Source organism: Zeugodacus cucurbitae, chromosome X (genome assembly GCF_028554725.1).
Source record: "Zeugodacus cucurbitae isolate PBARC_wt_2022May chromosome X, idZeuCucr1.2, whole genome shotgun sequence".
In the NCBI taxonomy this organism is placed as follows: domain Eukaryota; kingdom Metazoa; phylum Arthropoda; class Insecta; order Diptera; family Tephritidae; genus Zeugodacus; species Zeugodacus cucurbitae.
In genome coordinates, this window is record NC_071672.1 from 18663740 (window position 1) to 18690711 (window position 26972).

A 26972-nucleotide genomic window follows, 5' to 3' on the forward strand; every position below is an offset into this window, starting at 1 on the left:
GACAAGACAAGACAAGACAAGACAAGACATGACAAGACAAGACAAGACAAGACAAGACAAGACAAGACAAGACAAGACAAGACAAGACAAGACAAGACAAGACAAGACAAGACAAGACAAGACAAGACAAGACAAGACAAGACAAGACAAGACAAGACAAGACAAGACAAGACAAGACAAGACAAGACAAGACAAGACAAGACAAGACAAGACAAGACAAGACAAGACAAGACAAGACAAGACAAGACAAGACAAGACAAGACAAGACAAGACAAGACAAGACAAGACAAGACAAGACAAGACAAGACAAGACAAGACAAGACAAGACAAGACAAGACAAGACAAGACAAGACAAGACAAGACAAGACAAGACAAGACAAGACAAGACAAGACAAGACAAGACAAGACAAGACAAGACAAGACAAGACAAGACAAGACAAGACAAGACAAGACAAGACAAGACAAGACAAGACAAGACAAGACAAGACAAGACAAGACAAGACAAGACACGACAAGACAAGGCAAAACAACACAACACACGACATGACATGACATGACATGACAAGACAAGACAAGACAATATAAGACAAGACAACACAACACAACACACGACATGACATGACATGACAAGACAAGACAAGACAATATAAGACATGACAATACACAACAAGACAAGACAAAACAACACAACACATGACAAGACAAGACAAGACAAGACAAGACATGACATGACAAGACAAGACATGACAAGACAAGGAGAAGACAAGACAAGGCAAAACAACACAACACACGACATGACATGACATGACATGACAAGACAAGACAAGACAATATAAGACAAGACAACACAACACAACACACGACATGACATGACAAGACAAGACAAGACAATATAAGACATGACAATACACAACAAGACAAGACAAAACAACACAACACATGACAAGACAAGACAAGACAAGACAAGACAAGACATGACATGACAAGACAAAACAAGACAAGACATGACAAGACAAGACAAGACAAGACATGACAAGACAAAACAAGACAAGACAAGACAAGACAAGACATGACATGACAAGACAAGACAAGACAACACAACACACGACATGACATGACATGACATGACAAGACAAGACAGGACAGGACAGGACAAGACAAGACAGGACAGGACAGGACAAGGCAAGATAAGGCAAGACAAGACAAGACAAGACAAGACAAGACAAGACAAGACAAGACAAGATAAGACAAGACAAGACAAGACAAGACAAGACAAGACAAGACAAGACAAGACAAAACAAGACAAGACAAGACATGACATGACATGACAAGACAAGACAAAACAAGACAAGACAACACAACACACGACATGACATGACATGACAAGACAAGACAATATAAGACATGACAATACACAACAAGACAAGACAAAACAACACAACACACGACATGACAAGACAAGACAAGACAAAGCAACACAAGACAAAACAACACAACATACGACATGACATGACAAGACAAGACAAGACAAGACAAGACAAGACAAGACAAGACAAGACAAGACAAGACAAGACAAGACAAGACAAGACAAGACAAGACAAGACAAGACAAGACAAGACAAGACAAGACAAGACAAGACAAGACATGACAAGACAAGACAAGACAAGACAAGACAAGACAAGACAAGACAAGACAAGACAAGACAAGACATGACATGACAAGACAAGATAAGACATGACAAAACAAGACAAGACAACACAACACACGACATGACATGGCATGACATGCCAAGACAAGACAAGACAGGACAGGACAAGACAAGACAAGACAAGACAAGAAAAGACAAGACAATAGAAGACAAGACAGGACAAGACAAGATAAGACATGACAAGACAAAATAAGACAAGACAAAACAACACAACACACGTATGACATGGCATGACATGACAAGACAAGACAAGACAAGACAAAACAAGACAAGACAAAACAACACAACACACGATATGACAAGGCAAGACAAGACAGGACAAAGCAGCACAAGACAAAACAACACAACATGACATGACAAGACAAGACAGGACAAAGCAGCACAAGACAAAACAACACAACATACGACATGACATGACAAGACAAGACAAGACAATATAAGACATGACAATACACAACAAGACAAGACAAAACAGCACAACACACGGCAAGGCAAGACAAGACAAGACAAGACATGACATGACAAGACAAAACAAGACAAGAAAAGACAAGACAAGACAAGACAAGACAAGACAAGACAAGACAAAGCAACACAAGACACGACATGACATGACAAGACAAAATAAGACAAGACAAAACAACACAACACACGTATGACATGACATGACAAGACAAGACAAAACAAGACAAGACAAGACAAGGCAATACAATACAAAACAACACAAGATAAGACATGACAAGACAAAATAAGACAAGACAAAACAACACAACACACGTATGACATGGCATGACATGACAAGACAAGAAAAGACAAGACAAAACAAGACAAGACAAAACAACACAACACACGATATAACAAGACAAGACAAGACAGGACAAAGCAGCACAAGACAAAACAACACAACATGACATGACAAGACAAGACAGGACAAAGCAGCACAAGACAAAACAACACAACATACGACATGACATGACAAGACAAGACAAGACAATATAAGACATGACAATACACAACAAGACAAGACAAAACAACACAACACACGACAAGACAAGACAAGACAAAACAAGACATGACATGACAAGACAAAACAAGACAAGAAAAGACAAGACAAGACAAGACAAGACAAGACAAGACAAGACAAGACAAGACAAGACAAGACAAGACAAGACAAAGCAACACAAGACACGACATGACATGACAAGACAAAATAAGACAAGACAAAACAACACAACACACGTATGACATGACATGACATGACAAGACAAGACAAAACAAGACAAGACAAGACAAGGCAATACAATACAAAACAACACAACACACGACATGACATCACAAGACAAGACAAGACAAGACAATATAAGACATGACAAGACAAAACAACACAACACACGACATGACATGACATTACATGACAAAACATGACAAGAAAAGACAAGACAAGACAAGACAAGACAAGACAAAATAAGACAAGACAAGACAAGACAAGACAAGACAAGACAAGACAAGACAAGACAAGACAAGACAAGACAAGACAAGACAAGACAAGACAAGACAAGACAAGACAAGACAAGACAAGACAAGACAAGACAAGACAAGACAAGACAAGACAAGACAAGACAAGACAAGACAAGACAAGACAAGACAAGACAAGACAAGACAAGACAAGACAAGACAAGACAAGACAAGACAAGACAAGACAAGACAAGACAAGACAAGACAAGACAAGACAAGACAAGACAAGACAAAATAAGACAAGACAAGACAAGACAAGACAAGACAAGACAAGACAAGACAAGACAAAATAAGACAAGACAAGACAAGACAAGACAAGACAAGACAAGACAAGACAAGACAAGACAAGACAAGACAAGACAAGACAAGACAAGACAAGACAAGACAAGACAAGACAAGACAAGACAAGACAAGACAAGACAAGACAAGACAAGACAAGACAAGACAAGACAAGACAAGACAAGACAAGACAAGACAAGACAAGACAAGACAAGACAAGACAAGACAAGACAAGACAAGACAAGACAAGACAAGACAAGACAAGACAAGACAAGACAAAACAACACAACACACGTATGACATGGCATGACATGACAAGACAAGACAAGACAAGACAAAACAAGGCAAGACAAAACAACACAACACACGATATGACAAGGCAAGACAAGACAGGACAAAGCAGCACAAGACAAAACAACACAACATGACATGACAAGACAAGACAGGACAAAGCAGCACAAGACAAAACAACACAACATACGACATGACATGACAAGACAAGACAAGACAATATAAGACATGACAATACACAACAAGACAAGACAAAACAGCACAACACACGACAAGACAAGACAAGACAAGACAAGACATGACATGACAAGACAAAACAAGACAAGAAAAGACAAGACAAGACAAGACAAGACAAGACAAGACAAGACAAGACAAGACAAGACAAGACAAGACAAAGCAACACAAGACACGACATGACATGACAAGACAAAATAAGACAAGACAAAACAACACAACACACGTATGACATGACATGACATGACAAGACAAGACAAAACAAGACAAGACAAGACAAGGCAATACAATACAAAACAACACAAGATAAGACATGACAAGACAAAATAAGACAAGACAAAACAACACAACACACGTATGACATGGCATGACATGACAAGACAAGAAAAGACAAGACAAAACAAGACAAGACAAAACAACACAACACACGATATGACAAGGCAAGACAAGACAGGACAAAGCAGCACAAGACAAAACAACACAACATGACATGACAAGACAAGACAGGACAAAGCAGCACAAGACAAAACAACACAACATACGACATGACATGACAAGACAAGACAAGACAAGATAAGACATGACAAAACAAGACAAGACAACACAACACACGACATGACATGGCATGACATGCCAAGACAAGACAAGACAGGACAGGACAAGACAAGACAAGACAAGACAAGACACGACAAGACAAGACAAGACAAGACAAGACAAGAAAAGACAAGACAATAGAAGACAAGACAGGACAAGACAAGATAAGACATGACAAGACAAAATAAGACAAGACAAAACAACACAACACACGTATGACATGGCATGACATGACAAGACAAGACAAGACAAGACAAAACAAGACAAGACAAAACAACACAACACACGATATGACAAGGCAAGACAAGACAGGACAAAGCAGCACAAGACAAAACAACACAACATGACATGACAAGACAAGACAGGACAAAGCAGCACAAGACAAAACAACACAACATACGACATGACATGACAAGACAAGACAAGACAATATAAGACATGACAATACACAACAAGACAAGACAAAACAGCACAACACACGACAAGACAAGACAAGACAAGACAAGACATGACATGACAAGACAAAACAAGACAAGAAAAGACAAGACAAGACAAGACAAGACAAGACAAGACAAGACAAAGCAACACAAGACACGACATGACATGACAAGACAAAATAAGACAATACAAAACAACACAACACACGTATGACATGACATGACATGACAAGACAAGACAAAACAAGACAAGACAAGACAAGGCAATACAATACAAAACAACACAAGATAAGACATGACAAGACAAAATAAGACAAGACAAAACAACACAACACACGTATGACATGGCATGACATGACAAGACAAGAAAAGACAAGACAAAACAAGACAAGACAAAACAACACAACACACGATATGACAAGACAAGACAAGACAGGACAAAGCAGCACAAGACAAAACAACACAACATGACATGACAAGACAAGACAGGACAAAGCAGCACAAGACAAAACAACACAACATACGACATGACATGACAAGACAAGACAAGACAATATAAGACATGACAATACACAACAAGACAAGACAAAACAGCACAACACACGACAAGACAAGACAATACAAGACAAGACATGACATGACAAGACAAAACAAGACAAGAAAAGACAAGAGAAGACAAGACAAGACAAGACAAGACAAGACAAAGCAACACAAGACACGACATGACATGACAAGACAAAATAAGACAATACAAAACAACACAACACACGTATGACATGACATGACATGACAAGACAAGACAAAACAAGACAAGACAAGACAAGACAAGACAAGACAAGACAAGACAAGACAAGACAAGACAAGACAAGACAAAATAAGACAAGACAAGACAAGACAAGACAAGACAAGACAAGACAAGACAAGACAAGACAAGACAAGACAAGACAAGACAAGACAAGACAAGACAAGACAAGACAAGACAAGACAAAACAAGACAAGACAAGACAATACAAGACAAAACAACACAACACACGACATGACATCACAAGACAAGACAAGACAAGACAATATAAGACATGACAATACACAACAAGACAAGACAAAACAACACAACACACGTATGACATGACATGGCATGACAAGACAAGACAAGACTAGACAAGACAAAACAAGACAAGACAAGACAAGACAAGACAAAGCAACACAAGACACGACATGACATGACATGACAAGACAAGACAAAACAACACAACACACGACAGGACAGGACAGGACAAGACAAGACAAGACAAGACAAGACAAGACAAGACAAAACAACACAACACACGACATGACATCACAACACAAGACAAGACAATATAAGACATGACAAGACAAGACAAGACAAGACAAGACAAGACAAGACAAGACATGACAAGAAAAAAACAACACTAAACAACACAACACACGACATGACATGACATGACATGACAAGACAAGACAATATAAGACATGACAATACACAACAAGACAAGACAAAACAACACAACACACGACATGACAGGACAGGACAGGACAAGATAAGACAAGACAAGACAAGACAAGACACGACAAGACAAGACAAGACAAGACAAGAAAAGACAAGACAATACAAGACAAGACAAGACGAGACAAGATAAGACATGACAAGACAAAATAAGACAAGACAAAACAACACAACACACGTATGACATGACATGACATGACAAGACAAGACAAGACTAGACAAGACAAAACAAGACAAAACAACACAACACACGACATGACATCACAAGACAAGACAAGACAAGACAATATAAGACATGACAAGACAAAACAACACAACACACGACATGACAAGACAAGACAAGGAGAAGACACGACAAGACAAAACAACACAACACAGGACATGACATTACATGACAAAACATGACAAGACAAGACAAGACAAGACAAGACAAAATAAGACAAGACAAGACAAGACAAAATACGACAAGACAAGACAAGACAAGATAAGACAAGACAAGACAAGACAAGACAAGACAAGACAAGACAAGACAAGACAAGACAAGACAAAATAAGACAAGACAAGACAAGACAAGACAAGACAAGACAAGACAAGACAAGACAAGACAAGAAAAGACAAGACAAGACAAGACAAGACAAGACAAGACAAGACAAGACAAGACAAGACAAGACAAGACAAAGCAACACAAGACACGACATGACATGACAAGACAAAATAAGACAAGACAAAACAACACAACACACGTATGACATGACATGACATGACAAGACAAGACAAGACAAGACAAGACAAGACAAGACAAGACAAGACAAGACAAGACAAGACAAGACAAGACAAGACAAGACAAGACAAGACAAGACAAGACAAGACAAGACAAGACAAGACAAGACAAGACAAGACAAGACAAGACAAGACAAGACAAGACAAGACAAGACAAGACAAGACAAGACAAGACAAGACAAGACAAGACAAGACAAGACAAGACAAGACAAGACAAAATAAGACAAGACAAGACAAGACAAGACAAGACAAGACAAGACAAGACAAGACAAAATAAGACAAGACAAGACAAGACAAGACAAGACAAGACAAGACAAGACAAGACAAGACAAGACAAGACAAGACAAGACAAGACAAGACAAGACAAGACAAGACAAGACAAGACAAGACAAGACAAGACAAGACAAGACAAGACAAGACAAGACAAGACAAGACAAGACAAGACAAGACAAGACAAGACAAGACAAGACAAGACAAGACAAGACAAGACAAGACAAGACAAGACAAGACAAGACAAGACAAGACAAGACAAGACAAGACAAGACAAAACAACACAACACACGTATGACATGGCATGACATGACAAGACAAGACAAGACAAGACAAAACAAGGCAAGACAAAACAACACAACACACGATATGACAAGGCAAGACAAGACAGGACAAAGCAGCACAAGACAAAACAACACAACATGACATGACAAGACAAGACAGGACAAAGCAGCACAAGACAAAACAACACAACATACGACATGACATGACAAGACAAGACAAGACAATATAAGACATGACAATACACAACAAGACAAGACAAAACAGCACAACACACGACAAGACAAGACAAGACAAGACAAGACATGACATGACAAGACAAAACAAGACAAGAAAAGACAAGACAAGACAAGACAAGACAAGACAAGACAAGACAAGACAAGACAAGACAAGACAAGACAAAGCAACACAAGACACGACATGACATGACAAGACAAAATAAGACAAGACAAAACAACACAACACACGTATGACATGACATGACATGACAAGACAAGACAAAACAAGACAAGACAAGACAAGGCAATACAATACAAAACAACACAAGATAAGACATGACAAGACAAAATAAGACAAGACAAAACAACACAACACACGTATGACATGGCATGACATGACAAGACAAGAAAAGACAAGACAAAACAAGACAAGACAAAACAACACAACACACGATATGACAAGGCAAGACAAGACAGGACAAAGCAGCACAAGACAAAACAACACAACATGACATGACAAGACAAGACAGGACAAAGCAGCACAAGACAAAACAACACAACATACGACATGACATGACAAGACAAGACAAGACAAGATAAGACATGACAAAACAAGACAAGACAACACAACACACGACATGACATGGCATGACATGCCAAGACAAGACAAGACAGGACAGGACAAGACAAGACAAGACAAGACAAGACACGACAAGACAAGACAAGACAAGACAAGACAAGAAAAGACAAGACAATAGAAGACAAGACAGGACAAGACAAGATAAGACATGACAAGACAAAATAAGACAAGACAAAACAACACAACACACGTATGACATGGCATGACATGACAAGACAAGACAAGACAAGACAAAACAAGACAAGACAAAACAACACAACACACGATATGACAAGGCAAGACAAGACAGGACAAAGCAGCACAAGACAAAACAACACAACATGACATGACAAGACAAGACAGGACAAAGCAGCACAAGACAAAACAACACAACATACGACATGACATGACAAGACAAGACAAGACAATATAAGACATGACAATACACAACAAGACAAGACAAAACAGCACAACACACGACAAGACAAGACAAGACAAGACAAGACATGACATGACAAGACAAAACAAGACAAGAAAAGACAAGACAAGACAAGACAAGACAAGACAAGACAAGACAAAGCAACACAAGACACGACATGACATGACAAGACAAAATAAGACAATACAAAACAACACAACACACGTATGACATGACATGACATGACAAGACAAGACAAAACAAGACAAGACAAGACAAGGCAATACAATACAAAACAACACAAGATAAGACATGACAAGACAAAATAAGACAAGACAAAACAACACAACACACGTATGACATGGCATGACATGACAAGACAAGAAAAGACAAGACAAAACAAGACAAGACAAAACAACACAACACACGATATGACAAGACAAGACAAGACAGGACAAAGCAGCACAAGACAAAACAACACAACATGACATGACAAGACAAGACAGGACAAAGCAGCACAAGACAAAACAACACAACATACGACATGACATGACAAGACAAGACAAGACAATATAAGACATGACAATACACAACAAGACAAGACAAAACAGCACAACACACGACAAGACAAGACAAGACAAGACAAGACATGACATGACAAGACAAAACAAGACAAGAAAAGACAAGAGAAGACAAGACAAGACAAGACAAGACAAGACAAAGCAACACAAGACACGACATGACATGACAAGACAAAATAAGACAATACAAAACAACACAACACACGTATGACATGACATGACATGACAAGACAAGACAAAACAAGACAAGACAAGACAAGACAAGACAAGACAAGACAAGACAAGACAAGACAAGACAAGACAAAATAAGACAAGACAAGACAAGACAAGACAAGACAAGACAAGACAAGACAAGACAAGACAAGACAAGACAAGACAAGACAAGACAAGACAAGACAAGACAAGACAAGACAAGACAAGACAAAACAAGACAAGACAAGACAATACAAGACAAAACAACACAACACACGACATGACATCACAAGACAAGACAAGACAAGACAATATAAGACATGACAATACACAACAAGACAAGACAAAACAACACAACACACGTATGACATGACATGGCATGACAAGACAAGACAAGACTAGACAAGACAAAACAAGACAAGACAAGACAAGACAAGACAAAGCAACACAAGACACGACATGACATGACATGACAAGACAAGACAAAACAACACAACACACGACAGGACAGGACAGGACAAGACAAGACAAGACAAGACAAGACAAGACAAGACAAAACAACACAACACACGACATGACATCACAACACAAGACAAGACAATATAAGACATGACAAGACAAGACAAGACAAGACAAGACAAGACAAGACAAGACATGACAAGAAAAAAACAACACTAAACAACACAACACACGACATGACATGACATGACATGACAAGACAAGACAATATAAGACATGACAATACACAACAAGACAAGACAAAACAACACAACACACGACATGACAGGACAGGACAGGACAAGATAAGACAAGACAAGACAAGACAAGACACGACAAGACAAGACAAGACAAGACAAGAAAAGACAAGACAATACAAGACAAGACAAGACGAGACAAGATAAGACATGACAAGACAAAATAAGACAAGACAAAACAACACAACACACGTATGACATGACATGACATGACAAGACAAGACAAGACTAGACAAGACAAAACAAGACAAAACAACACAACACACGACATGACATCACAAGACAAGACAAGACAAGACAATATAAGACATGACAAGACAAAACAACACAACACACGACATGACAAGACAAGACAAGGAGAAGACACGACAAGACAAAACAACACAACACAGGACATGACATTACATGACAAAACATGACAAGACAAGACAAGACAAGACAAGACAAAATAAGACAAGACAAGACAAGACAAAATACGACAAGACAAGACAAGACAAGATAAGACAAGACAAGACAAGACAAGACAAGACAAGACAAGACAAGACAAGACAAGACAAGACAAAATAAGACAAGACAAGACAAGACAAGACAAGACAAGACAAGACAAGACAAGACAAGACAAGACAAGACAAGACAAGACAAGACAAGACAAGACAAGACAAGACAAGACAAGACAAGACAAGACAAGACAAGACAAGACAAGACAAGACAAGACAAGACAAGACAAGACAAGACAAGACAAGACAAGACAAGACAAGACATGACAAGAAATAACAACACTAAACAACACAACACACGACATGACATGACATGACATGACAAGACAAGACAAGACAATATAAGACATGACAATACACAACAAGACAAGACAAAACAACACAACACACGACATGACAAGACAAGACAAAGCAACACAAGACAAGACACGACATGACATGACATGACAAGACAAGACAAAACAACACAACGCAACACATGACATGACAAGACAAGACAAAGCAAGACAAGACAAGACAAGACAAGACAAGACTAGACAAGACAAGGAGAAGACAAGACAAGACAAAACAACACAACACACGACATGACACGACATGACATGACATGACATGACAAGACAAGACAAGACAATATAAGACAAGACAACACAACACAACACACGACATGACATGACATGACAAGACAAGACAAGACAATATAAGACACGACAATACACGACAAGACAAGACAAAACAACACACGACATGACAAGACAAGACAAGACAAGACAGGACAAAGCAGCACAAGACAAAACAACACAACATACGACATGACATGACAAGACAAGACAAGACAATATAAGACAAGACAACACAACACAACACACGACATGACATGACATGACAAGACAAGACAAGACAATATAAGACATGACAATACACAACAAGACAAGACAAAACAACACAACACACGACAAGACAAGACGCGACAAGACAAGACATGACATGACAAGACAAGACAAGACAAGACAAGACAAGACAAGACAAGACAAGACAAGACAAGACAAGACAAAGCAACACAAGACACGACATGACATGACAAGACAAAATAAGACAAGACAAAACAACACAACACACGTATGACATGACATGACATGACATGACAAGACAAGACAAGACAAGACTAGACAAGACAAAACAAGACAAGACAAGACAAGACAATACAAGACAAAACAACACAACACAACACACGACATGACATCACAAGACAAGACAAGTCAAGACGATATAAGACATGACAAGACAAAACAACACAACACACGACATGACAAGACAAGACAAGGAGAAGACACGACAAGACAAAACAACACAACACACGACATGACATTACATGACAAAACATGACAAGACAAGACAAGACAAGACAAGACAAGACAAGAGAAAATAAGAGAAAATAAGACAAGACAAGACAAGACAAGACAAGACAAGACAAGACAAGACAAGACAAGACAAGACAAGACAAGACAAGACAAGACAAGACAAGACAAGACAAGACAAGACAAGACAAGTCAAGACAAGACAAGACAAGACAAGACAAGACAAGACATGACAAGACAAGACAAGACAAGACAAGACAAGACAAGACAAGACAAGGCAAGACAAGACAAGACAAGACAAGACAAGACAAGACAAGACAAGACAAGACAAGACAAGACAAGACAAGACAAGACAAGACAAGACAAGACAAGACAAGACAAGACAAGACAAGACAAGACAAGACAAGACAAGACAAGACAAGACAAGACGAGACAAGACAAGACAAGACAAGACAAGACAAGACAAGACAAGACAAGACAAGACAAGACAAGACAAGACAAGACAAGACAAGACAAGACAAGACAAGACAAGACAAGACAAGACAAGACAAGACAAGACAAGACAAGACAAGACAAGACAAGACAAGACAAGACAAGACAAGACAAGACAAGACAAGACAAGACAAGACAAGACAAGACAAGACAAGACAAGACAAGACAAGACAAGACAAGACAAGACAAGACAAGACAAGACAAGACAAGACAAGACAAGACAAGACAAGACAAGACAAGACAAGACAAGACACGACAAGACATGACAAGACAAGGAGAAGACAAGACAAGGCAAAACAACACAACACACGACATGACATGACATGACATGACAAGACAAGACAAGACAATATAAGACAAGACAACACAACACAACACACGACATGACATGACATGACAAGACAAGACAAGACAATATAAGACATGACAATACACAACAAGACAAGACAAAACAACACAACACATGACAAGACAAGACAAGACAAGACAAGACATGACATGACAAGACAAGACATGACAAGACAAGGAGAAGACAAGACAAGGCAAAACAACACAACACACGACATGACATGACATGACATGACAAGACAAGACAAGACAAGACAATATAAGACAAGACAACACAACACAACACACGACATGACATGACAAGACAAGACAAGACAATATAAGACATGACAATACACAACAAGACAAGACAAAACAACACAACACATGACAAGACAAGACAAGACAAGACAAGACAAGACATGACATGACAAGACAAAACAAGACAAGACATGACAAGACAAGACAAGACAAGACATGACAAGACAAAACAAGACAAGACAAGACAAGACAAGACATGACATGACAAGACAAGACAAGACAACACAACACACGACATGACATGACATGACATGACAAGACAAGACAGGACAGGACAGGACAAGACAAGACAGGACAGGACAGGACAAGGCAAGATAAGGCAAGACAAGACAAGACAAGACAAGACAAGACAAGACAAGACAAGATAAGACAAGACAAGACAAGACAAGACAAGACAAGACAAGACAAGACAAGACAAAACAAGACAAGACAAGACATGACATGACATGACAAGACAAGACAAAACAAGACAAGACAACACAACACACGACATGACATGACATGACAAGACAAGACAATATAAGACATGACAATACACAACAAGACAAGACAAAACAACACAACACACGACATGACAAGACAAGACAAGACAAAGCAACACAAGACAAAACAACACAACATACGACATGACATGACAAGACAAGACAAGACAAGACAAGACAAGACAAGACAAGACAAGACAAGACAAGACAAGACAAGACAAGACAAGACAAGACAAGACAAGACAAGACAAGACAAGACAAGACAAGACAAGACAAGACAAGACAAGACAAGACATGACAAGACAAGACAAGACAAGACAAGACAAGACAAGACAAGACAAGACAAGACAAGACAAGACATGACATGACAAGACAAGATAAGACATGACAAAACAAGACAAGACAACACAACACACGACATGACATGGCATGACATGCCAAGACAAGACAAGACAGGACAGGACAAGACAAGACAAGACAAGACAAGACACGACAAGACAAGACAAGACAAGACAAGACAAGAAAAGACAAGACAATAGAAGACAAGACAGGACAAGACAAGATAAGACATGACAAGACAAAATAAGACAAGACAAAACAACACAACACACGTATGACATGGCATGACATGACAAGACAAGACAAGACAAGACAAAACAAGACAAGACAAAACAACACAACACACGATATGACAAGGCAAGACAAGACAGGACAAAGCAGCACAAGACAAAACAACACAACATGACATGACAAGACAAGACAGGACAAAGCAGCACAAGACAAAACAACACAACATACGACATGACATGACAAGACAAGACAAGACAATATAAGACATGACAATACACAACAAGACAAGACAAAACAGCACAACACACGGCAAGGCAAGACAAGACAAGACAAGACATGACATGACAAGACAAAACAAGACAAGAAAAGACAAGACAAGACAAGACAAGACAAGACAAGACAAGACAAAGCAACACAAGACACGACATGACATGACAAGACAAAATAAGACAAGACAAAACAACACAACACACGTATGACATGACATGACAAGACAAGACAAAACAAGACAAGACAAGACAAGGCAATACAATACAAAACAACACAAGATAAGACATGACAAGACAAAATAAGACAAGACAAAACAACACAACACACGTATGACATGGCATGACATGACAAGACAAGAAAAGACAAGACAAAACAAGACAAGACAAAACAACACAACACACGATATGACAAGACAAGACAAGACAGGACAAAGCAGCACAAGACAAAACAACACAACATGACATGACAAGACAAGACAGGACAAAGCAGCACAAGACAAAACAACACAACATACGACATGACATGACTAGACAAGACAAGACAATATAAGACATGACAATACACAACAAGACAAGACAAAACAACACAACACACGACAAGACAAGACAAGACAAAACAAGACATGACATGACAAGACAAAACAAGACAAGAAAAGACAAGACAAGACAAGACAAGACAAGACAAGACAAGACAAGACAAGACAAGACAAGACAAGACAAAGCAACACAAGACACGACATGACATGACAAGACAAAATAAGACAAGACAAAACAACACAACACACGTATGACATGACATGACATGACAAGACAAGACAAAACAAGACAAGACAAGACAAGGCAATACAATACAAAACAACACAACACACGACATGACATCACAAGACAAGACAAGACAAGACAATATAAGACATGACAAGACAAAACAACACAACACACGACATGACATGACATTACATGACAAAACATGACAAGAAAAGACAAGACAAGACAAGACAAGACAAGACAAAATAAGACAAGACAAGACAAGACAAGACAAGACAAGACAAGACAAGACAAGACAAGACAAGACAAGACAAGACAAGACAAGACAAGACAAGACAAGACAAGACAAGACAAGACAAGACAAGACAAGACAAGACAAGACAAGACAAGACAAGACAAGACAAGACAAGACAAGACAAGACAAGACAAGACAAGACAAGACAAGACAAGACAAGACAAGACAAGACAAGACAAGACAAGACAAGACAAGACAAGACAAGACAAGACAAGACAAGACAAGACAAGACAAGACAAGACAAGACAAGACAAGACAAGACAAGACAAGACAAGACAAGACAAGACAAGACAAGACAAGACAAGACAAGACAAGACAAGACAAGACAAAATAAGACAAGACAAGACAAGACAAGACAAGACAAGACAAGACAAGACAAGACAAGACAAGACAAGACAAGACAAGACAAGACAAGACAAGACAAGACAAGACAAGACAAGACAAGACAAGACAAGACAAGACAAGACAAGACAAGACAAGACAAGACAAGACAAGACAAGACAAGACAAGACAAGACAAGACAAGACAAGACAAGACAAGACAAGACAAGACAAGACAAGACAAAACAACACAACACACGTATGACATGGCATGACATGACAAGACAAGACAAGACAAGACAAAACAAGGCAAGACAAAACAACACAACACACGATATGACAAGGCAAGACAAGACAGGACAAAGCAGCACAAGACAAAACAACACAACATGACATGACAAGACAAGACAGGACAAAGCAGCACAAGACAAAACAACACAACATACGACATGACATGACAAGACAAGACATGACAATATAAGACATGACAATACACAACAAGACAAGACAAAACAGCACAACACACGACAAGACAAGACAAGACAAGACAAGACATGACATGACAAGACAAAACAAGACAAGAAAAGACAAGACAAGACAAGACAAGACAAGACAAGACAAGACAAGACAAAGCAACACAAGACACGACATGACATGACAAGACAAAATAAGACAAGACAAAACAACACAACACACGTATGACATGACATGACATGACAAGACAAGACAAAACAAGACAAGACAAGACAAGGCAATACAATACAAAACAACACAAGATAAGACATGACAAGACAAAATAAGACAAGACAAAACAACACAACACACGTATGACATGGCATGACATGACAAGACAAGAAAAGACAAGACAAAACAAGACAAGACAAAACAACACAACACACGATATGACAAGGCAAGACAAGACAGGACAAAGCAGCACAAGACAAAACAACACAACATGACATGACAAGACAAGACAGGACAAAGCAGCACAAGACAAAACAACACAACATACGACATGACATGACAAGACAAGACAAGACAAGATAAGACATGACAAAACAAGACAAGACAACACAACACACGACATGACATGGCATGACATGCCAAGACAAGACAAGACAGGACAGGACAAGACAAGACAAGACAAGACAAGACACGACAAGACAAGACAAGACAAGACAAGACAAGAAAAGACAAGACAATAGAAGACAAGACAGGACAAGACAAGATAAGACATGACAAGACAAAATAAGACAAGACAAAACAACACAACACACGTATGACATGGCATGACATGACAAGACAAGACAAGACAAGACAAAACAAGACAAGACAAAACAACACAACACACGATATGACAAGGCAAGACAAGACAGGACAAAGCAGCACAAGACAAAACAACACAACATGACATGACAAGACAAGACAGGACAAAGCAGCACAAGACAAAACAACACAACATACGACATGACATGACAAGACAAGACAAGACAATATAAGACATGACAATACACAACAAGACAAGACAAAACAGCACAACACACGACAAGACAAGACAAGACAAGACAAGACATGACATGACAAGACAAAACAAGACAAGAAAAGACAAGACAAGACAAGACAAGACAAGACAAGACAAGACAAAGCAACACAAGACACGACATGACATGACAAGACAAAATAAGACAATACAAAACAACACAACACACGTATGACATGACATGACATGACAAGACAAGACAAAACAAGACAAGACAAGACAAGGCAATACAATACAAAACAACACAAGATAAGACATGACAAGACAAAATAAGACAAGACAAAACAACACAACACACGTATGACATGGCATGACATGACAAGACAAGAAAAGACAAGACAAAACAAGACAAGACAAAACAACACAACACACGATATGACAAGACAAGACAAGACAGGACAAAGCAGCACAAGACAAAACAACACAACATGACATGACAAGACAAGACAGGACAAAGCAGCACAAGACAAAACAACACAACATACGACATGACATGACAAGACAAGACAAGACAATATAAGACATGACAATACACAACAAGACAAGACAAAACAACACAACACACGACAAGACAAGAGAAGACAAAACAAGACATGACATGACAAGACAAAACAAGACAAGAAAAGACAAGACAAGACAAGACAAGACAAGACAAGACAAGACAAGACAAGACAAGACAAAGCAACACAAGACACGACATGACATGACAAGACAAAATAAGACAAGACAAAACAACACAACACACGTATCACATGACATGACATGACAAGACAAGACAAAACAAGACAAGACAAGACAAGGCAATACAATACAAAAGAACACAACACACGACATGACATCACAAGACAAGACAAGACAAGACAATATAAGACATGACAAGACAAAACAACACAACACACGACATGACATGACATTACATGACAAAACATGACAAGAAAAGACAAGACAAGACAAGACAAGACAAGACAAGACAAGACAAGACAAGACAAGACAAGACAAGACAAGACAAGACAAGACAAGACAAGACAAGACAAGACAAGACAAGACAAGACAAGACAAGACAAGACAAGACAAGACAAGACAAGACAAGACAAGACAAGACAAGACAAGACAAGACAAGACAAGACAAGACAAGACAAGACAAAATAAGACAAGACAAGACAAGACAAGACAAGACAAGACAAGACAAGACAAGACAAGACAAGACAAGACAAGACAAGACAAGACAAGACAAGACAAGACAAGACAAGACAAGACAAGACAAGACAAGACAAGACAAGACAAGACAAGACAAGACAAGACAAGACAAGACAAGACAAGACAAGACAAGACAAGACAAGACAAGACAAGACAAGACAAGACAAGACAAGACAAGACAAGACAAGACAAGACAAGACAAGACAAGACAAGACAAGACAAGACAAGACAAGACAAGACAAGACAAGACAAGACAAGACAAGACAAGACAAGACAAGACAAGACAAGACAAGACAAGACAAGACAAGACAAGACAAGACAAGACAAGACAAGACAAGACAAGACAAGACAAGACAAGACAAGACAAGACAAGACAAGACAAGACAAGACAAGACAAGACAAGACAAGACAAGACAAAACAACACAACACACGTATGACATGGCATGACATGACAAGACAAGACAAGACAAGACAAAACAAGGCAAGACAAAACAACACAACACACGATATGACAAGGCAAGACAAGACAGGACAAAGCAGCACAAGACAAAACAACACAACATGACATGACAAGACAAGACAGGACAAAGCAGCACAAGACAAAACAACACAACATACGACATGACATGACAAGACAAGACAAGACAATATAAGACATGACAATACACAACAAGACAAGACAAAACAGCACAACACACGACAAGACAAGACAAGACAAGACAAGACATGACATGACAAGACAAAACAAGACAAGAAAAGACAAGACAAGACAAAGCAACACAAGACACGACATGACATGACAAGACAAAATAAGACAAGACAAAACAACACAACACACGTATGACATGACATGACATGACAAGACAAGACAAAACAAGACAAGACAAGACAAGGCAATACAATACAAAACAACACAAGATAAGACATGACAAGACAAAATAAGACAAGACAAAACAACACAACACACGTATGACATGGCATGACATGACAAGACAAGAAAAGACAAGACAAAACAAGACAAGACAAAACAACACAACACACTATATGACAAGACAAGACAGCACAAGACAAAACAACACAACATGACATGACAAGACAAGACAGGACAAAGCAGCACAAGACAAAACAACACAACATACGACATGACATGACAAGACAAGACAAGACAATATAAGACATGACAATACACAACAAGACAAGACAAAACAACACAACACACGACAAGACAAGACAAGACAAAACAAGACATGACATGACAAGACAAAACAAGACAAGAAAAGACAAGACAAGACAAGACAAGACAAGACAAGACAAGACAAGACAAAGCAACACAAGACACGACATGACATGACAAGACAAAATAAGACAAGACAAAACAACACAACACACGTATGACATGACATGACATGACAAGACAAGACAAAACAAGACAAGACAAGACAAGGCAATACAATACAAAACAACACAACACACGACATGACATCACAAGACAAGACAAGACAAGACAATATAAGACATGACAAGACAAAACAACACAACACACGACATGACAAGACAAGACAAGGAGAAGACACGACAAGACAAAACAACACAACACACGACATGACATGACATTACATGACAAAACATGACAAGAAAAGACAAGACAAGACAAGACAAGACAAGACAAGACAAGACAAAATAAGACAAGACAAGACAAGACAAGACAAGACAAGACAAGACAAGACAAGACAAGACAAGACAAGACAAGACAAGACAAGACAAGACAAGACAAGACAAGACAAGACAAGACAAGACAAGACAAGACAAGACAAGACAAGACAAGACAAGACAAGACAAGACAAGACAAGACAAGACAAGACAAGACAAGACAAGACAAGACAAGACAAGACAAGACAAGACAAGACAAGACAAGACAAGACAAGACAAGACAAGACAAGACAAGACAAGACAAGACAAGACAAGACAAGACAAGACAAGACAAGACAAGACAAGACAAGACAAGACAAGACAAGACAAGACAAGACAAGACAAGACAAGACAAGACAAGACAAGACAAGACAAGACAAGACAAGACAAGACAAGACAAGACAAGACAAGACAAGACAAGACAAGACAAGACAAGACAAGACAAGACAAGACAAGACAAGACAAGACAAGACAAGACAAGACAACACAAGACAAGACAAGACAAGACAAGACAAGACAAGACAAGACAAGACAAAATAAGACAAGACAAGACAAGACAAGACAAGACAAGACAAGACAAGACAAGACAAGACAAGACAAGACAAGACAAGACAAGACAAGACAAGACAAGACAAGACAAGACAATACACAACAAGACAAGACAAAACAACACAACACACGACATGACAAGACAAGACAAGACAAAGCAACACAAGGCAAAACAACACAAGATACGACATGACATGACAAGACAAGACAAGACAAGACAATATAAGACATGACAAGACAAAACAACACAACACACGACATGACAAGACAAGACAAGACAAGACAAGACATGACAAGACAAGACAAGGCAATACAATACAAAGCAACACAACACACGACATGACATGACATTACATGACAAAACATGACAAGAAAAGACAAGACAAGACAAGACAAGACAAGACAAGACAAGGCAATACAATACAAAACAACACAACACACGACATGACATCACAAGACAAGACAAGACAATATAAGACATGACAAGACAAAACAACACAACACACGACATGACAAGACAAGACAAGACAAGACAAGACATGACAAGACAAAACAAGACAAGACAAGACAACACAACACACGACATGACATGACATGACAAGACAAGACAAGACAATATAAGACATGACAATACACAACAAGACAAGACAAAACAACACAACACACGACATGACAAGACAAGACAAGACAAAGCAACACAAGGCAAAACAACACAACATACGACATGACATGACAAGACAAGACAAGACAAGACAAGACAAGACAAGACAAGACAAGACAAGACAAGACAAGACAAGACAAGACAAGACAAGACAAGACAAGACAAGACAAGACAAGACAAGACAAGACAAGACAAGACAAGACAAGACAAGACAAGACAAGCCAAGACAAGACAAGACAAGACAAGACAAGACAAGACAAGACAAGACAAGACAAGACAAGACAAGACAAGACAAGACAAGACAAGACAAGACAAGACAAGACAAGACAAGACAAGACAAGACAAGACAAGACAAGACAAGACAAGACAAGACAAGACAAGACAAGACAAGACAAGACAAGACATGACATGACATGACATGACAAGACAAGACAAAACAAGACAAGACAACACAACACACGACATGACATGACATGACAAGACAAGACAATATAAGACATGACAATACACAACAAGACAAAACAACACAACACACGACATGACAAGACAAGACAAGACAAAGCAACACAAGACAAAACAACACAACATACGACATGACATGACAAGACAAGACAAGACAAGACAAGACAAGACAAGACAAGACAAGACAAGACAAGACAAGACAAGACAAGACAAGACAAGACAAGACAAGACAAGACAAGACAAGACAAGACAAGACAAGACAAGACAAGACAAGACAAGGCAAGACATGACAAGACAAGACAAGACAAGACAAGACAAGACAAGACAAGACAAGACAAGACATGACATGACAAGACAAGATAAGACATGACAAAACAAGACAAGACAACACAACACACGACATGACATGGCATGACATGCCAAGACAAGACAAGACAGGACAGGACAAGACAAGACAAGACAAGACAAGACAAGACACGACAAGACAAGACAAGACAAGACAAGACAAGAAAAGACAAGACAATAGAAGACAAGACAGGACAAGACAAGATAAGACATGACAAGACAAAATAAGACAAGACAAAACAACTCAACACACGTATGACATGGCATGACATGACAAGACAAGACAAGACAAGACAAGACAAAACAAGACAAGACAAAACAACACAACACACGATATGACAAGGCAAGACAAGACAGGACAAAGCAGCACAAGACAAAACAACACAACATGACATGACAAGACAAGACAGGACAAAGCAGCACAAGACAAAACAACACAACATACGACATGACATGACAAGACAAGACAAGACAATATAAGACATGACAATACACAACAAGACAAGACAAAACAGCACAACACACGACAAGACAAGACAAGACAAGACAAGACATGACATGACAAGACAAAACAAGACAAGAAAAGACAAGACAAGACAAGACAAGACAAGACAAGACAAGACAAGACAAAGCAACACAAGACACGACATGACATGACAAGACAAAATAAGACAAGACAAAACAACACAACACACGTATGACATGACATGACATGACAAGACAAGACAAAACAAGACAAGACAAGACAAGGCAATACAATACAAAACAACACAAGATAAGACATGACAAGACAAAATAAGACAAGACAAAACAACACAACACACGTATGACATGGCATGACATGACAAGACAAGAAAAGACAAGACAAAACAAGACAAGACAAAACAACACAACACACGATATGACAAGACAAGACAAGACAGGACAAAGCAGCACAAGACAAAACAACACAACATGACATGACAAGACAAGACAGGACAAAGCAGCACAAGACAAAACAACACAACATACGACATGACATGACAAGACAAGACAAGACAATATAAGACATGACAATACACAACAAGACAAGACAAAACAACACAACACACGACAAGACAAGACAAGACAAAACAAGACATGACATGACAAGACAAAACAAGACAAGAAAAGACAAGACAAGACAAGACAAGACAAGACAAGACAAGACAAGACAAAGCAACACAAGACACGACATGACATGACAAGACAAAATAAGACAAGACAAAACAACACAACACACGTATGACATGACATGACATGACAAGACAAGACAAAACAAGACAAGACAAGACAAGGCAATACAATACAAAACAACACAACACACGACATGACATCACAAGACAAGACAAGACAAGACAATATAAGACATGACAATACAAAACAACACAACACACGACATGACAAGACAAGACAAGGAGAAGACACGACAAGACAAAACAACACAACACACGACATGACATGACATTACATGACAAAACATGACAAGAAAAGACAAGACAAGACAAGACAAGACAAGACAAAATAAGACAAGACAAGACAAGACAAGACAAGACAAGACAAGACAAGACAAGACAAGACAAGACAAGACAAGACAAGACAAGACAAGTCAAGACAAGACAAGACAAGACAAGACAAGACACGATATGACAAGACAAGACAAGACAGGACAAAGCAGCACAAGACAAAACAACACAACATACGACATGACATGACAAGACAAGACAAGACAATATAAGACATGACAATACACAACAAGACAAGACAAAACAGCACAACACACGACAAGACAAGACAAGACAAGACAAGACATGACATGACAAGACAAAACAAGACAAGAAAAGACAAGACAAGACAAAACAAGACAAGACAAGACAAGGCAATACAATACAAAACAACACAAGATAAGACATGACAAGACAAAATAAGACAAGACAAAACAACACAACACACGTATGACATGGCATGACATGACAAGACAAGAAAAGACAAGACAAAACAAGACAAGACAAAACAACACAACACACGATATGACAAGACAAGACAAGACAGGACAAAGCAGCACAAGACAAAACAACACAACATGACATGACAAGACAAGACAGGACAAAGCAGCACAAGACAAAACAACACAACATACGACATGACATGACAAGACAAGACAAGACAATATAAGACATGACAATACACAACAAGACAAGACAAAACAACACAACACACGACAAGACAAGACAAGACAAAATAAGACATGACATGACAAGACAAAACAAGACAAGAAAAGACAAGACAAGACAAGACAAGACAAGACAAGACAAAGCAACACAAGACACGACATGACATGACAAGACAAAATAAGACAAGACAAAACAACACAACACACGTATGACATGACATGACATGACAAGACAAGACAAAACAAGACAAGACAAGACAAGGCAATACAATACAAAACAACACAACACACGACATGACATCACAAGACAAGACAAGACAAGACAATATAAGACATGACAAGACAAAACAACACAACACACGACATGACAAGACAAGACAAGGAGAAGACACGACAAGACAAAACAACACAACACACGACATGACATGACATTACATGACAAAACATGACAAGAAAAGACAAGACAAGACAAGACAAGACAAGACAAAATAAGACAAGACAAGACAAGACAAGACAAGACAAGACAAGACAAGACAAGACAAGACAAGACAAGACAAGACAAGACAAGACAAGACAAGACAAGACAAGACAAGACAAGACAAGACAAGACAAGACAAGACAAGACAAGACAAGACAAGACAAGACAAGACAAGACAAGACAAGACAAGACAAGACAAGACAAGACAAGACAAGACAAGACAAGACAAGACAAGACAAGACAAGACAAGACAAGACAAGACAAGACAAGACAAGACAAGACAAGACAAAATAAGACAAGACAAGACAAGACAAGACAAGACAAGACAAGACAAGACAAGACAAGACAAGACAAGACAAGACAAGACAAGACAAGACAAGACAAGACAAGACAAGACAAGACAAGACAAGACAAGACAAGACAAAATAAGACAAGACAAGACAAGACAAGACAAGACAAGACAAGACAAGACAAGACAAGACAAGACAAGACAAGACAAGACAAGACAAGACAAGACAAGACAAGACAATACACAACAAGACAAGACAAAGCAACACAACACACGACATGACAAGACAAGACAAGACAAAGCAACACAAGGCAAAACAACACAACATACGACATGACATGACAAGACAAGACAAGACAAGACAATATAAGACATGACAAGACAAAACAACACAACACACGACATGACAAGACAAGACAAGACAAGACAAGACAAGACATGACAAGACAAGACAAGGCAATACAATACAAAGCAACACAACACACGACATGACATGACATTACATGACAAAACATGACAAGAAAAGACAAGACAAGACAAGACAAGACAAGACAAGACAAGACAAGGCAATACAATACAAAACAACACAACACACGACATGACATCACAAGACAAGACAAGACAATATAAGACATGACAAGACAAAACAACACAACACACGACATGACAAGACAAGACAAGACAATACAAGACATGACAAGACAAAACAAGACAAGACAAGACAACACAACACACGACATGACATGACATGACAAGACAAGACAAGACAATATAAGACATGACAATACACAACAAGACAAGACAAAACAACACAACACACGACATGACAAGACAAGACAAGACAAAGCAACACAAGGCAAAACAACGCAACATACGACATGACATGACAAGACAAGACAAGACAAGACAAGACAAGACAAGACAAGACAAGACAAGACAAGACAAGACAAGACAAGACAAGACAAGACAAGACAAGACAAGACAAGACAAGACAAGACAAGACAAGACAAGACAAGACAAGACAAGACAAGACAAGACAAGACAAGACAAGACAAGACAAGACAAGACAAGACAAGACAAGACAAGACAAGACAAGACAAGACAAGACAAGACAAGACAAGACAAGACAAGACAAGACAAGACAAGACAAGACAAGACAAGACAAGACAAGACAAGACAAGA